This window comes from Myotis davidii, unplaced genomic scaffold (genome assembly GCF_000327345.1).
Source record: "Myotis davidii unplaced genomic scaffold, ASM32734v1 scaffold609, whole genome shotgun sequence".
Classification (NCBI taxonomy): domain Eukaryota; kingdom Metazoa; phylum Chordata; class Mammalia; order Chiroptera; family Vespertilionidae; genus Myotis; species Myotis davidii.
In genome coordinates, this window is record NW_006300164.1 from 1,470,639 (window position 1) to 1,470,849 (window position 211).

Here is a 211-nt window from a genome sequence, read left to right on the forward strand (position 1 = left end):
TCGGCTAAGCGGCCACCTCTGTCCACGTCATCCCTGCCCGGGAGACAGACGCGCCATCTGCCCATCGGCCCCTGAGAGGCCCACAGGCCTGTCCTGCCACCACCCACTCCCTCCCTCCCCCCATCAGGGCGCTGCCCGCTGTAACCCTGGGGCCCGAGCCCCGTGTCCTCACCCCACAGACCCCTCCGCCCTGCCCAGCACATCCCCAGTT